General features: G+C 38.3%; 1 pseudogene; it reads right to left on the bottom strand.

Moving 5' to 3' along the window:
• Nucleotides 1-11,835: 11,835 nt before the first annotated feature.
• Nucleotides 11,836-15,872, bottom strand: part of LOC125175143 (inosine-5'-monophosphate dehydrogenase 2-like) — a 30,889-nt pseudogene continuing 26,852 nt past the window's right edge.

Below are 15,872 nucleotides of genomic sequence, written 5' to 3'. Positions count from 1 at the left end.
TGTGATTTATATATATAAGAGAATATTATTCAGCAATTTAAAAATGAATGAATTACTCATACATGCCATAATACGGTTGAAGTTTCAAAATATCCTAAGTGAAGGAAACCCATCTCAAAATGCCACATATTGTATGAATCCATTAAAAAAAAGAAGGAATAGAATGGGATATTGCTTGCAAAGGAGTGAGAGGTGGAGACAGGGAGCAGAGACAGGATTTTGCTTTCTTTTTTAAACAAACATCGTCCTCCTCCTCCTCCTCCTCCTCCTCCTCCTCCTCCTCTTCCTCCTCCTCCTCCTTCTTTCTCAGTGGCACCCTTTTTAAATCTTCCGGTAGAAATCTCTCTCTCTCTCTCTCTCTCTTCATCTTTACTGAGGTAATATTGACAAATAAAGTATACATATTTAAAGCGTGCAATGTGTTGATTTGGTATAGGTGTACCCTGTGAAATGATTACCACCTTAAATTAATCAGCACATCCATCACCTCACATAGGTACCTTTTGTGTATGTGTATGGTGAGAATACTTAAGATTTACTCTCTTAGCAAATCAAATATCAAATATAGTTCTCTTAGGTATAGCCACCTTGCTATACAGCAGATGCTCAGAACTTACTTATCTCTCTTTTTTTGGAGAGAGAGAAGGGGGGGGGTGTGGAGAGGAGCAGAGGGAGAGAGAGAGAATCCCAAGCAGGCTCCACACTCAGTGCCTTGACGAATGCAGGGCTTCATCTCCCCCACAAAATCATGATGTGAGCCAAAATCAAGAGTCGGACATTTAACTGACTGAGCCACCCAGGTGCCCCTTCTACGTGATTATTTTAAGCATCGCTTTTAACAATTTCACCAAATATGTGTTGCTGTTGATTATTCTGTCAATTTTATCATATGACACAGTTGCACAGTAAATGCTTTCATCAGATGATTAAATTTTACTTCGTTTTCCGAATTATTTCTTTCTGTTACATATATTTTCACTTCTATTTGCCCTGCTCCTTGCTTTCTTTCTTTCTTTTCTTTTCTTTTTTTTTTTTTTTTAGGAACAGCTTTTTTTGTTAAACTTCTCTTTTGTCTTCCTTTTAATCATTTGAAATCTCCTTGATACCTTCCTTTTGTGTGATGTTTCTCAATTTTGAAATCTTAGAGCTTCATTGTCTTTTCTTTTTTTCCTTTCCTTCATGTTGCAATTTCTAATGGGTGTTTCATCTATAAAATGAGTGGAATTTTCTTTTTTTCATTTATCGTCTTCAATTTATTTAGCCTTTCTTTATGATCTATTATTTCCTAGATGATAAGTTACCATAAATTTTTTCAGACTCTGGAGACTATCTTAATTGTGTGTTTCTTGGGAGGCGAGTATTTCCACTTCTACCACATTGCCAACTGCCTTGCCTTTTCTTATTTCTCTCTCTCTCCCTTCCCATCATGCTTTAGTTTCTTTGGTGTGGGAAGAGGTAGTAACATTATCAGTCTATAAGACTAAGCTACACATTATTTTCTGGTTATCACTAATTTTTGATGGGGGAAAGTCTAGTCATGCAAGTTTTTGCTGACATACTGCAGACAAGGATGAGGGCAACTTTCTGCTTTATTTGGGCTTTATTCCCCCCTAAAAAATATATTATCTTTCTGGAGGTCATGTATTCTCTTAGTGTTAGACATTTCAAAGGTCTACAGTGGTTCTCAGCAAATCCTCTTAAGTCACAGACGTCACATAGTGATCTCACCTTAGCCACCATCTTCCTCACTTAACCAATGGCCATTTTATTTACCTTGGAGGCCAGGTCATTGAAAAAGGAGGATGTAATCATATCTCTTCTTCACCTCCTCCACTCATTTCTTTTTGTGGTTTAAATCTGGATCTGTATAGTTATATCTCTACTTCTTTGGGCTGCCCCATACCTATTTCTATTCTTTTTTTTTTTTAATGTTTACTTATTTTTGAAAGAGAGAGAGAGAGAGAGAGAGAGCGCATGAGAATGAGAATGAGCACGAGTGGGGGAGGCACAGAGAGAGAGGGAGACACAGAATCCGAAGCAGGCTCCAGGCTCTGAGCTGTCAGCACAGAGCCCGACATGGGATGCAAACTCGTGAACCACGAGATCATGACCTGAGCTGAAGTTGGACCCTCAACTGACTGAGCCACCCAGGTGCCCCTCCTTTCTGTTCTTGAAATCAAAGTTTTGTTAGATAGATTTCAGGACTATAACATTTACTTTCACAAAGATGTTTGTTTTTCTTGAGGCACATGAAAGCTTGTGTCAGTTTTTGGCATTGTACTCCTTTGTGATTCAAACTTCACTCTAATTGGGATGTACTCTATAAATATGATTTGAGTTTATGACAGTTACTTTTTATCATTTAATTAATCCAGAAATTTCTTTTCTACTTTTTTCTGTCCTTTCAATTTTTAGAGACATAGAATAAAACTATCATTGATCAAAACTCCATCAGCTTTAACTAGAAATTTTCAAGTAGTTTCTTAACTAACCTAATATGGCTATCTTATTTTTATAACTTAAAATGATAAAAATGATTTTAAAATTTAAAAAGTCATATTCTAATCACTACTTATGACTTGAGGCTTATTTATGGGATAAATCATTGTTCCAGTTTATTGAAATTTAGATAAAACTTAATGTATGATTACAGCTTGAAATGTGGGAAATAAATAGAATTAAATTCTCAAGGTTTACTGAACTTTGTGAAAACTTTCCAAAGCTCATTAGAAATGTTACAGAGAATTATTTTTGAATAAAGACTGGAAAGGCATTCTATAAATGTCTGCGTAAGAGGGTAGGAAGGGTAATTAATTAAGATTTTTCTTCATTAAAAATAGAATAAAATCGCAATGGAAAGTTATGACAAGAATAACTAAAATATTTTCACCTAGTAGATCATTGTTTGGGAAATTATTTTCCACTGAAAAGGTGGTTAGAAATAGAATAAAGAACTGCCATAAAAACACTTCTCTTTCACTTGGTTGTAGTGGTATTAAATCATTTCTATTCCAATGCAAATTACGTCTTGCAAAACTTGAATGGATGTATCCTTCCTTCATGCAGTTCTTAACATAGTAGCTATTTTTATTTTATTATTATTTTTTACAATCCCAATCTAGGCAGAGAATAACACAAAGAGCTTCTTTTGATCTCAACATTTAGGAGTAAATTTGGAAGCCAAATTAGTTATACATTTTTCGGTGATTTTCTCTCCAAAAAGCAGTTTATTCACACACATGCTCTGAAAAACAGTGACCTGTCGAGTAATGCCATTTCTCCATACTCGAGTCCATTAAGATGAGAGTTTTCTCAGGAGAGAACATCGTTGCTAGTAGACTTAATATTGGCAGAAAGAGCATGAGAGACACATGTTTGGGGGTCATCGGAAGAAAGTATTTTCCTATCTCTGCTGGGAGAACAGAAAGTATGAGCCTCAGAAGGTGAGCACGTCTACTTTTCTTTTGCTGCTGCCTGAATATTTGCCGTTGTGAGATTGTAAAGGTTTGGAGAGGCAGTGTATGCTCTATCCTTCTTGGGCTCTTTTTCTTCTCTTTTCTTTTTTTAAGGAAACCTGTAAGTCAACTCAGGAAGGAATCTGTCAAGATATGAAAAAAGGATGAAATTGATTGATTCTGAGGAAAACGAATTAGATGCATTATTTGGACTTCAACGTATTCCATGAAATGAGACTACATCTGTTTCTAAACACCCCTTAAACTGCAAAGCATTTGAAGGTCAGAAGAATGAAAATAGTAACTGAATAGGTGATAGACACATCTAGAAATTGGCCTTTCAGAGGGCTCTAAACAAAGCCAAAGGGTGGCTACTTAGTGGAATTTCATACTGTTTTTATAAACTTCATTGTGTGCTATTCTGAAATGAAAAACATTTTTTATCAACTAAAAATCACTGAGTATCACATAAGTGACATCATATATGGTTGACAGGTTCTCATCAATACAATAAAATATGATCAACACAAGCAGTGAAATACATATACGTTCTTTTATTTTTAATTCTGAACATACTTTAAAACCTTGTATTGCCTCTAAATTATACTAATATTTTGCTATATTGATAAGGTTGAATCAGGATTCCTACCTTCCAGAATGTTAGTTAAATGAAACATTTAATGTGTAAGCATACAGAATTAAATGTTGACTCTAGTCTTAACAAACATTGATTTAATAGCCTTATTTTAGAGATGTGGAAACTGAGACCCAGATATGATACTTTCTCATTCTCCTATCAACCAGACTTCTGTGTTACTCACTATGTTATATTGTCTTTCGTGACAATCCATAGATGTGGGAATGGTATTGGAGATAATTGGTTAAAAGGATGAAGGAAAACAAGACTTTACTGAATTAGTTAATGGGCATGAAAACATTTTTTTAAATGTTTATTTATTTATTTTGAAAGAGAGACAAAAAGCTCGAGCAATGGGGGAGGGGGGGTGGGAGGGGCAGAGAGAGAGGGAAAGAAAATCCCAAGCAGACTCCTCACAATCAGCATGGAGCCCAGCTTGGTGCTCAAACTCACAAACTGTGAGAAATTAACCTGAGCCAAAATCAAGAGTCAGACGCTTATCCAACTGAGCCACCCAGATGCCCCTAAATATTGGGAATCTTAATCTTTATCACCCTATCTGTTGATTAAAGGAAGTTTTCGGGGAGGGGATAGGGAAGAGTTCTGTGTCCTTCAGATCTCACCCCTAAGTGACTACTTATTAAAAAATTAAAATAAAAGTATAATCAATATTTCCCAATCAATATTTCAGGTAGAGTATTTTCTTACTCAGTGACATGTGAGAAAAGGTAATAGATTATTGTACTAATTCAGAAAAACAAACTGAAAAGACAGATTTGAAGACAGGGGAGCAAAGATGAGAAAATGAACTTTTTTTTTTTTTTGGAGCTTTCTAGATGCAAGCAATGTGGGCAAATAAGTTCAAGCTGTATCTCTTTAAGGCACAACGTTTTTGGTTCAACATCCTCAGAGCCCAAGGTCCCAAAGATCACTAGGTTATTGAAAACTCCTCTGACTCAGGATCTGTTATCACAAACCCAGTGGAACAAGAAGAGAAACCTATGTGTACTAAGCATGTGCTTCGTGACCAATCACTGTAGACTTTCACATCTATTACCTCTTTTAATGCTGAAATGGCCCTGTGAAGGGATATTTCCAAGCCCTTTTAGAAGCACACAAATTGTTTTTCAGAGAGGTTAAGTAGCTTGTCCAAGGTCACACAACTAGTAAGTACTGAGGTCAGGGTTTGAACATACATCTGTCTGACTCAGACTCTCTTACATCCTCTGTCTTACTGCAAGATCTTTCTGCCTCCTTTGATCTCCTTAGGCTGCTTTCACACATTCAGGCACGTGTACAGGAGAGCAAACCAGGGGTTCCTCTGTCCAGTAAGGTTTGGGGTCTGTTTGGGGTCATGGGACCAGAGGAGAAAGAGTGTCTCAGGGCACATACTTTTCTATCTCAAACCCTCTGCTGTCTAAGGAAGTTGCTTTTCAGAATCATCCCATAGCTTCAAGGAATTCCAAAGAACTTGAGGACAGATGGTGTGAAATAGATAATGGGCTACCAAGTATGTGGTGTTTGGGTTCTCCCCTATCATAAGCTACAGCTTATTGAAGACAGATTGTGAATGTATATAAATAATATATTCATAAGAGTATGTAGTTGAATTGTACGCCCCTCACAATTCCTGTGTTTCAGTCCTAACCCCCAATACCTCAGAATGTGCCTATATTTGAAAAAGGGTCACTGCAGATGTAATGAATTAAATTAAGATGAGGTCATTAGGGTCAACCCTAATCCAGTATAACTGGGGTCCTTATAAAAAGGGGAAACTTGGCCATAGAGACAAACACACAGAAAGAATGTCATATGAAGACAAAGGTAAGGATGCTTCGCTACGCCAAGGAATGCTAAAGATTGCCAGAAAACCTGTGTGTGTGTGTGTGTGTGTGTGTGTGTGTGTGTGTGTGTGTGTGTGTGTGTGATTTACATCTTTCTTCTGATCAGTTTTAGTTTCAACTGGAAAGTTTCAGATCGTCTGGGACACCACCTCATCCCACAGCCTGATTTACTATAATGCTTTTTACAATTCTCATGATAAGTGTTTCTTAACATTTTATCATCTTTCCTGGATCCCAGTGAAATAGTCAGCAAATACAATATGAATTAAGGCACCTTTTATAGTTTGGGCTATCATCAGGTGTATACTGTATATTATAGTTGAGTGCTAAGAACTTGAGCAAGAGTGAAAGTGAGCAAGTGGGCAGGGTGGGGGGGGGGTGCTCTATGTGATCCAGAAAGAGGACACATCAGTTTTGTCACTGACCAGGTCAATGCTTCATGAAGAATAATGTGCTCTGTGTGAGAAGACACTTATTGCTTCCACAGGAGAAAGACTGGCTTCCCTCTGGGTGCTGGAAATGATAAATAATCTTAGACAGGGTAGGCTGTTTATTACACACTGGTACATTCACAAAGCACTTGGTCAACTCTTCTGGAACAACATAATTGGACCAGCTGTCCATTCTGGTCTTCAAAAGTTTTTTGACACAGGAGGGCATTCTGTTGGCAAAGTCATGAGTGATGTAGTTCATATAGCAGCCTAACATTCAGAATCGGACAGGGGGTCTCCTAGAGAATGTGGTCCTTTCTTACCTCAGTTTCTCAGATCCTCAAGTAGGAATTAGCAATCATATCATTGTGGAGTAGAAAGTTCTGACCCCTTTACAGACCCACAGGTGGGCATCAGATGGAAGTCTGTGCTTCCTCATATTATGTCCAAAATATTTTCTTTATGTGTATGTGTACATTTTAATAGTGAGACTCCATAGCTTTCAATGGAATCTCCAAAGGTTCTATGCCCTTTTTGCCCCCACAAAAAATAACACATAGGCAAGTAAAATTGAATTCTCCAAACATGTGAACCATTGGCCTTATTTTTCTTTTTGCTAATGGGCATCACAGACGAGGTGCAAAAGATACATTTTTGTGAACACCATTTAAAAAAATGTTTATTTATTTATTTTGAGGGAGAGAGAGAGAGAGAGAGAGAGAGAGTAGCATGAGTGGGGTGAGGGGCAGAGAGAGAGGAGAAAGAGAATCTCAAGTAGGCTCCATACTGACAATGGGGCTGGATCTCATGAGCTGTGAGATCATGACCTGAGCCGAAATCAAGGTTGGACGTTTAACTGACTGCGACAGCCAGGCACCCCATGAACACCATTTTGAAAAGCACTAGAGATCCCAGGCGTTGTGTGTACAATGTGCTATCCTAGGAGAGAAAACTGTTCCTTGTTACAGAAATAGGATAGCATCCATAAGTAGCAGGACCATGCAGTGAGTGTGCTACTATTCTGGCCAAACGACGTTAATCACTAAGTTCATCAAGAATCCAAATCTGTTACAAGTTGTCGTGTGTCAATTCAACTTTGTTCATGCCTATATTCCAAAACTTCTGTATCTAACAGAAAGTAGACGTGATTCTCAGCCATTGTCATTAGGTACCTACAAATCAGTGTCTTGTTGGAATCCATCTAGGTTTTACACTGGGAGTTGGATTTGCAATTGTTAATATAACTACCCACAGTTGACTAGAGTCATCAAAACTGTGAGTATTCTTTTTCTTTTTCTTTCTTTTTTGCCCATTCTGCATTGACTTGTTTTATTATTGATTGCTGAGGTTCTTTACATATTCTTAATATAAGCCTCTTATCAGGTATGAATTTCAAAATATGTATTGCAGTCTGTGCTTTGTCCTTTTTTTAAATTTAATTTATTTTTTTAATTTACGTCCAAGTCAGTTAGCATATAGTGCAACAATGATTTCAGGAGTAGATTCCTTAATGCCCTTTACCCATTTAGCCCATCCCCCCTCCCACACCCCCTCCCGTAACCCTCTGTTTGATCTCCATATTGAAGAGTCTCTTATGTTTTGTTCCCCTCCCTGTTTTAAATGATTTTTGCTTCACTTCCCATATGTTCATCTGTTTTGCATCTTAAAGTCCTCATATGAGTGAAGTTATATGATATTTGCCTTTCTCTGACTGACCGATTTTACTTAGCATAATATGCTCTAGTTCCATCCACGTGGTTGCAAAAGGCAAGATTTTATTCTTTTTGATTGATGAGTAATATTCCATTGTATATATATATATATATATATATATATATATATATATATACACCACATCTTCTTTACCCATTCATCCATCGATGGACACTTGGGCTCTTTCCATACTTTAGCTATTGTTGATAGTGCTGCTAGAAACATTGGGGTGCATGTGTCCCTTCAAAACAGCACACCTGTATCCCTGGATAAATACCTAATAGTGCAGTTGCTGGGTCGTAGGATAGTTCTATTTTTAATTTTTTGAGGAACCTCCATACTGTTTTCCAGAGTGGCTGCACCAGTTTGCATTGCAATCAGCAGTGCAAAAGAGATCCTCTTTCTCCACATCCTCGCCAACATCTGTTGTTGCCTGAGTTGTTAATGTTAGCCATTTGTATTTCCCTGATGATGAGAGTGATGTTGAGCATTTTTTCATATGTCAGTTGGCTGTCTGGATGTCTTTCTCGGAGAAGTGTCTATTCATGTCTTTTGCCCATTTCTTCACTGGATTATTTGTTTTTTGGGTGTTGAGTTTGATAAGTTCTTTATAGATTTTGGATACTAAACCTTTATCTGATATGTCACTTGCATATATCTTCTCCCACTCTGTCAGTTGCCTTTTAGTTTTGCTGATTGTTTCCCTTAAAACTGTGAGTATTCTTTGAAGAAATATGAGACAAAAACATTTTGGGGTAACTATCTTATCTTATTGATAACAGACCCTGAGATACAGGGTCAAAATTGTTTACTAAAGTTTTTGTTTGTTTGTTTTGTTTGTTTGTTTTTTTGAAGTTGCTAAGGAAAGGACCAAATATAACTCCTTCAGGGTGGAGTTAGATTTTGTCCAGCTTGGGGGAAAAGGGTCAAGTTAGACTTTGGTATGATCCAGCCTAACACTTCTATGAATAATTTTATGTTGATACCTCTTTTGAGTTAGTTTGGGTGTTTTAAGAATAAAAAAAAGACGTATTTAAAAACATGAATAGGGAGGGTAGGGTGGGTGATGGGTATTGAGGAGGGCACCTTTTGGGATGAGCACTGGGTGTTGTATGGAAACCAATTTGTCAATAAATTTCATAAAAAAAAAAAAAACATGAATAGGGGAGCCTGGGTGGCTCATTCGGTTAAGCGGCCGACTTCGGCTCAGGTCATGATCTCGCGGTCCGTGAGTTCGAGCCCCGCGTCGGGCTATGTGCTGACAGCTCAGAGCCTGGAGCCTGTTTCGGATTCTGTGTCTCCCTCTCTCTGACCCTCCCCTGTTCGTGCTCTGTCTCTCCGTCTCAAAAATAAATAAAACGTTAAAAAAAATTTTTTTAAATAAAAAAAATAAAAAAAAATAAAAACATGAATAAAATTCAACACAAATGAAAACTGGAGAAAGTCTTATTTTCAGAAATGGCAAAGAAAGGGATTAATATCCTAAATATATAATTACCTCAAGAGTAAATATGAAAAATTTTACCACACTTAAGTGTGCAATAAGACAGTTCACAAAGGAATAAATACAGTTGAATAATAAATATATGAAAAAATTAATTTTACTAAAAATTAAAGAAATTCAAAATAGTTACTTCAATGCCATGATATTTAAAAGTTAAAGGTAGTAATACTAAGTATTGCAAAAGATTTGGAGAAATGGTGCTCTCATAAGTGGCATCAATGGGTAATCTGTCAATAAATCATAAAAGCTTTAAAATGTATGTACCTTTTGAGGAAGAAATTACATTCACAAAAATGTAACCTAAGGAACTGATTAGGAATTTAGTGAAAAAGATATTCTTTACAATAATATTTATAATAACAAATAGTTACAAATCTCTTCAATCTCCAAACATGAGGATTGTTTAGTTGTGATACTATCAAATAATAGAATATTATTATTTTAGAGATTTTTAAAATAAAGAATATTATTATTTAAAAAGACTTTAAAGATTTAAATGTGGGATCACATTTATAGCATACACAGATGTTTTTGCTATTTCAAGAAATAGAAAACAGATATAAATATAAAATATGATCATGTTTTTCCACAAATATGTCTCTCTTTGTATCTATCTACAAAATGGGGAAAAATCTAAAAGGGTATATACCAAATGTTAACAGTGGCTATTTCAAAATAGCAGAAATATGAGTTATATCTATATTCAGTTTTTCTTCTGTGTGTTCAATTTTTTCTATAATGAGCATCCATTGTTTGTAAAACAGAAGTAAAAATGAATTTTAGGAATACTGTGTGTATTTTCTTTCATTCTTTTAACATTGACAGACTATTTAGAGAAGTACTGGGTACTACCATTTAAGTATATTTATGTTGAAGAGAAGAAATACTGAGGTGTTTTCTGATCCTCAACACCATGGAAAGAGAGTTTGATCATTTATAATCAAGCAGAATATGTAAGTCAAGTTGCAGGAATTTTGTTGAGTAATATGAACATTAAATAAAACTTACTCAGCAAATTGGGAATAACAAAGGAGCCAATCTGAGAAAGTCAGATTTTCCAAGTGCTTCTGGAAGGTGATTTAATGTATATCAGGCTAGTTTCATCAAATAGAAAAGTGTTTTATGGCATATTGTTCCCCCTTTCAGATTAGATTTCTCCCTTACTCGTCATCTTATCCATTGTTATGTGACCAGTTGAACCCTTATATGAAGTAACTAGGCACAGAATTACTACTGTAACCAAAAAGCAGACAGGACAAAAGTTTTACTTAACCATAGCAACAAGATAAAAACCTCTTCTAATTGTCATAGATTTAAAACCTGCTGCAGAATTTGCTGGGTTGGTATTAGCTGACCTTTAAATAGTTCCATGTAGACTTACCTGGAGTCTGTTGGAAGTATTTTCTTCAAAGCAGCCACGTAGCTTTGAAGGGGAAGAAAGGCTTTGATCAATAAGAAGCTTGACAAGTATGGTTTTAAAGGATCCTGACTACTCCAAGTTGTTCAAAGAAAGGTTATTTAGAGTAATCCCAATCCTGCCAAAATTTCAGAGGGTCTCAGGAAAGAATAGCTGTCCAAAAAAGCTTCTTTTCTTGTTTGCCCCTCACCTGATATATTGAAGCAAGATTCTATATGCAGACTGCCGGAGAGTTCTAGGGTTTCCACATCTTACTCTTGGAAACAAATAATAAATTAAGCCTGTGTGGAAGACAGAAATAAGAAAAGGCCTGATAACACCTTACTCAGCTTTTAATCAATAAAACTAGGATTTTTTCAATAGACAGATAAAATCCTCCCTTAGAAATTTCTATGAAACACTTACTGGATGTCAGGTGTTTGTTTTTTTTTCTGTTTATTCTCCATGCCATTAAAATTCAGCAAAAGTTGTTTGACAAAACCATAATTATATTAAAATAAGTTAATATTTTAAACCAACATTTACTATAGTCCTATAACAACTTTGTTTTAGAAAATAGAAAGGCAATAAAGATTATCCATCGTCTTCCTGTCCAGAGGTGATAAGTTTCAATTTTGTATATATTCTAATCTATATGCCCTTATATACATAACAACAGTTTAGAAAATTTGTATACTTCCTTGTAACTATATTTTCTAACTTTTAAATCAAAGCTATGAATATTTAAACATATCCTGAAATATTTTTTGAGAGAAAAAGAAAGCTACATAGTATTTCTTTTTTTTTTTTTCCAAACTTGTATTGAAAAACCAAGAGGATATGCTATGTCCTTTTTCAGAAGAGTCTCTTATACAAGTGGAGGCTATGGACACCACCTTCTCCCTAAGCTGAGGACATTCTGTTCTCAAACTTGAGTTGCCCAGGATACATCATGGCTCAGACTCGGGTCAAACTGTTGGCACCAGTGTCCTCTCAGGAGTGCTGGATGCCAATGATAAGGTAGGGGAGAAATTTTGTGGTGGACCCTTTGTCCTGAACAGCCTCAGACACCCCTTGGGCACCTTGATTTTGTCAGCTTCATTGAAATATCACTTATGGCTGATGAGATGCTCATCCATGGCATCAAGAGAACCCATACCACAATATTTCTTTAGCCGGAATCCATCGGAGAAGAAGTACTCAGCAGGGTCCTCGGTGGTGGCAGCCAGGAGAGAGCCCATCATGACTGTGGAAGCTCCAAGGGCCAAGGCTTTGGCAATATGGCCCACACTTTAGATTCTTCTATCAGCAATGACAGGAACACCAATACACCATGCATATTCTGACACCTTGTACATCGTCTTTGCTTGGGACCACCCACAGCCCAGAACTTCCTGTGTGATGCATATGGAGCCACTGCCCATGCCCATCCACAGGGCATCTATGCCAGCATCAATGAGGTTCTTGGCCTGCATAGCCATGACCACATTGCCTCCAATAACTTGGAGACTGGCGTATTTCCTTTCATGTACTTGATCATGTTGATCTGGAAGATGGAGTTTTCCTGAGAAGAGTCCAAATCCACTAAGTCCACAGCATCCTGGTTTAGCAAGCTCAGCTTATACTTGTCATCTTCGTGAATGCCAGTGGCTGCTCCACATAGCAGCTACTTTTTGGCATCTTTGGAGGCCAGTAGGTGATCCCAGTTCTTCTTCAGGTCTGTCTGGGCAATGATAGCTACTAGTTCACCATCTTCATTTACAATAGGTAACTTTCTCTTCTTGCTGTGCTGCAGAATTTTATTTGCTTCCTTCAGTGTGATGCCTGCAGGAGCTACCACCAAGTATTCCTTCTTCATCATGATCTCTTCCCAAAGCCAGTCATGTTCTTCCTCCTTGAGAAGATCACTGCCCACCAAGCAACTCCCCATCCAGCCCATGTGTTGGTGGTTGGGATACCAGAGAAGCCATGCTGGGCTTTGGCTTCAAACACATCCCACATTCTGTCCTCAGGGCTGAGGTCACAGGGTCCATGATGAAACCCTGCTCGTCTTTCTTCACTTTCTGAAGTTTGTTGACTTGGAAATCAGGTGTACAATTGTGGTGGATGAAGCCAATACCACCTGTAAGGCCTATTGTTATGGCCGTGCTAGCCTCTGTGAGTGTGTTCATGGGTAAGGAAACCAGTAGGGTCTTCAGAGTGATTTCTTTTTTAAAGATTTTTTTAAATTTAATTTAATTTTTTTTTTCAACGTTTTTTATTTATTTTTGGGACAGAGAGAGACAGAGCATGAACAGGGGAGGGGCAGAGAGAGAGGGAGACACAGAATCGGAAACAGGCTCCAGGCTCTGAGCCATCAGCCCAGAGCCCGACGCGGGGCTCGAACTCACGGGCCGTGAGATCGTGACCTGGCTGAAGTCGGACGCTTAACCGACTGCGCCACCCAGGCGCCCCAAATTTAATTTTATTTTTAAGTGAACTTTACATCCAATGTGGGGCTCAAACTCACAACCCCAAGATCAAGAGTTGTACACTCTACTGACAGAGCCAGCCATCCAGGTGCTCCCAGAATGAGGTTTTTGATGAGAGCAGAAGTCCTGCCTACCTGGTCTGCAGTGAAGTCAGTGTACCCAGCAAGAAGAGAAAGTCCTTGTGGGTGAGGCCATCCCCACAGTTGAACAGCTGCTCTTCCGTGAGCCTACTGTCTGGCACGTAAGATGCGCCCTGCTAATCAGGTAGTGGGCCACGGCCAGTGTGCACAAAGCCATGTGTGTCTGAGGACCTGGCTGCAGGGCGGTGTTTCTTAATTTATGCAAATTCTCAATTCTACAAATATGTGAAGGAGAAATCAGTGACGTAGACAGTATGAGATACAGTGGTTAGTAAGATAGAGTCTCTGATCTCAGTCAGCTTGTATTCTAGTAGTGAAAGGGCCAGAGAGGAGTAAACGGAAATGAAGATGCCTACCATGAGGCACTGTAAGAAGAGAGAAAATCCATGTTCACGGAGTGTCAAGGGATGAGAAAGCGCCTCTGATTTGGAGGGTGCTAAGGGGGTGATCTAATGGTCAGTATGATGACAGAATGCTTCTTACACATGTTGTTATGGTCAAGTTCAAATGAGTTAACACCTATTAACTGCCTGGAATAGTGCTATCATGTACTAAGTGCTCCTAAGGCTCCAATATTATTAGTTCTGTTGTTATTGTCAATCCTGTAATTATGTGACAACTGAAAGAAACCACTGGCTACAATGCCATTTCTTTGAACTCTTCCAACTTCAACCCCACATTCAACAGGCCATGCTTTTCTGTAGCAAATGGGCCTCAAGAAACTCAGCTACTGTGTCCATTGACATCAAGAAGTCAAGTTGGCTGTCATCCATTAGGCACCGGTTAACATTTCGCCTCCAATTTTCATTTGCCTAAAATGATCCAAGGAGCCATAAACTTGAAGAGAGTATTTAATTACTTCAATAAAATAGGCCCATGGTCCTCCATGCTGGTTTAATAACTGCATTTTCATGCTTTTAGAATCACTTACAATATGCATTTTAAACCAGTGACACTTATTTCCTTTTATTATTGTTCCCACTCTGTTAATATGTGTTTATCTTATTCAGTCTCTGTAGCCTTGAAACAAGTGCTTATTAATCAGAAGCCATTTAAATGCTGATATGCCATGTTCTACATTAAGGAAACTAAAAGAGCACCAAGCAGGAAAGTACACATAGGTGCTTCCCCTCTTAATTAAAAGCTGCTTTGTACATATAACTCCTTTCCTGGCATTTTATGTGGAGGTATTCAAATTAGATTCAATGAGGATAGGGTAATTATAAACATAACTAAAGCTTCATAAGGGTCCTGTTTTAGGGACTTGACTCAGTGATAGATGACAAGTGAATATATCATGGCTGGGTGACCACTAATGGACTCCTGCAAATTTGTAGAATGAAATCTCTGTGTTTCTCAGGATTTGGAGTGCTAAGGACCCCAAGCACAATCACAACCTTGGAAAACGTCTCCAGGCCATTGTCTTGATTGGCTTTCAGACTTCCTGCAGGCTTTGATGTGCATCTTGGAGATGCACTGTTCATGATCCAACATAAATTCTAAAAACTGCAGTAGATCATGAAGTTAGTGGTAGGGGAAAGGAGCTTCCTGAAGGGGCTGAAACCATCCCCTACCAAGACAAAAATGCAGGAAACAGACTGACAAGAGCTTTTATTTATTTATTTTTTTAATTTTTTTTTCAACGTCTATTTATTTTTGGGACAGAGAGAGACAGAGCACGAACGGGGAAGGGGCAGAGAGAGAGGGAGACACAGAATCGGAAACAGGCTCCAGGCTCTGAGCCATCAGCCCAGAGCCCGACGCGGGGCTCGAACTCACGGAGCGCGAGATCGTGACCTGGCTGAAGTCGGACGCTTAACCGACTGCGCCACCCAGGCGCCCCTGACAAGAGCTTTTAAATAGTAATGTAAGTTGCCCTGATCTCTAGATAACACATTTGTTTGACAATAAAAATCCTGGCTACAAGAGAAGGAGTCTAGTCATTCTACCATAAGACCCCCTGGGCCAAATACTTCCATTTCCTTAGCTAGTCTCTCATGGCGTACCCCAAAAGGTGTGCTTCTAGAGAGCACCCTAGGAGGCAGACCCTGCATAAGTCTTAGAAGTAGCTTCAGGTAGGGACGCTTGGGTGGCTCACTTGGTTGGGCATCCGACTTCGACTCAGGTCATGATCTCGTGGTTCGTGGGTTCAAGCCCCACATTGGGCTCTGTGCTGACAGCTCAGAGCCTGGAACCTGCTTCAGATTCTGTGTCTCCTCTCTCTCTGTGCACCTCCTCTGCTTGTCCTCTCTCTCTCAAGAATAAATAAACATTAAAAAAA

This window comes from Prionailurus viverrinus, chromosome C2 (assembly GCF_022837055.1).
Source record: "Prionailurus viverrinus isolate Anna chromosome C2, UM_Priviv_1.0, whole genome shotgun sequence".
NCBI lineage: Eukaryota > Metazoa > Chordata > Mammalia > Carnivora > Felidae > Prionailurus > Prionailurus viverrinus.
The sequence above is the reverse complement of the archived record's forward strand: the minus strand, read 5'-3'. Positions and strand labels throughout refer to the sequence as shown.